The following is a 251-nucleotide window of genomic DNA, read 5'->3' as shown; positions in this document are numbered from 1 at the left end:
GGCGAGGGCGCCAGGGCACTGGGTTGGGCCTCAGGGCCCGAAGTCCCGGCGCGGAGGGATCCTGCGTGCGGGGACGGTTGGCGCGGTTCGCGGAGCGGAGGCAGAGGCTGAGGTAAGGTGAGGGGCTGGGGTCGCGGGGCCGCACGGTGTGTGCTGACCTGCAGCGGCGGCCTCGGGGCCCAGTGAGGGTACCGTGGTGCCGATGATGGGGAAGGAGGGGGCCTCGCCGGCGGGGAGGGGACCGCCCAGGG

The 251-nt window shown here is 75.7% G+C and overlaps 1 protein-coding gene across 2 annotated transcripts in view; it reads left to right on the top strand.

Moving 5' to 3' along the window:
- The first annotated feature begins 60 nt into the window (after window positions 1–60).
- Window positions 61–251, top strand: part of PIWIL1 (piwi like RNA-mediated gene silencing 1) — a 31,122-nt gene continuing 30,931 nt past the window's right edge. For both annotated transcript variants that reach the window (XR_013334540.1, XM_077761721.1), the window contains exon 1: window positions 61–112. The gene's annotated coding sequence lies outside the window, so the exon portion shown is untranslated. The remainder of the gene's footprint in view (window positions 113–251) is intronic.

The sequence above is a fragment of the Crocuta crocuta genome, unplaced genomic scaffold, assembly GCF_008692635.1.
Source record: "Crocuta crocuta isolate KB4526 unplaced genomic scaffold, BGI_CrCroc_1.0 scaffold862, whole genome shotgun sequence".
In the NCBI taxonomy this organism is placed as follows: Eukaryota; Metazoa; Chordata; class Mammalia; order Carnivora; family Hyaenidae; genus Crocuta; species Crocuta crocuta.
Note: the sequence above shows the minus strand (reverse complement) of the source record. Positions and strands in the feature narration are given on the sequence as shown.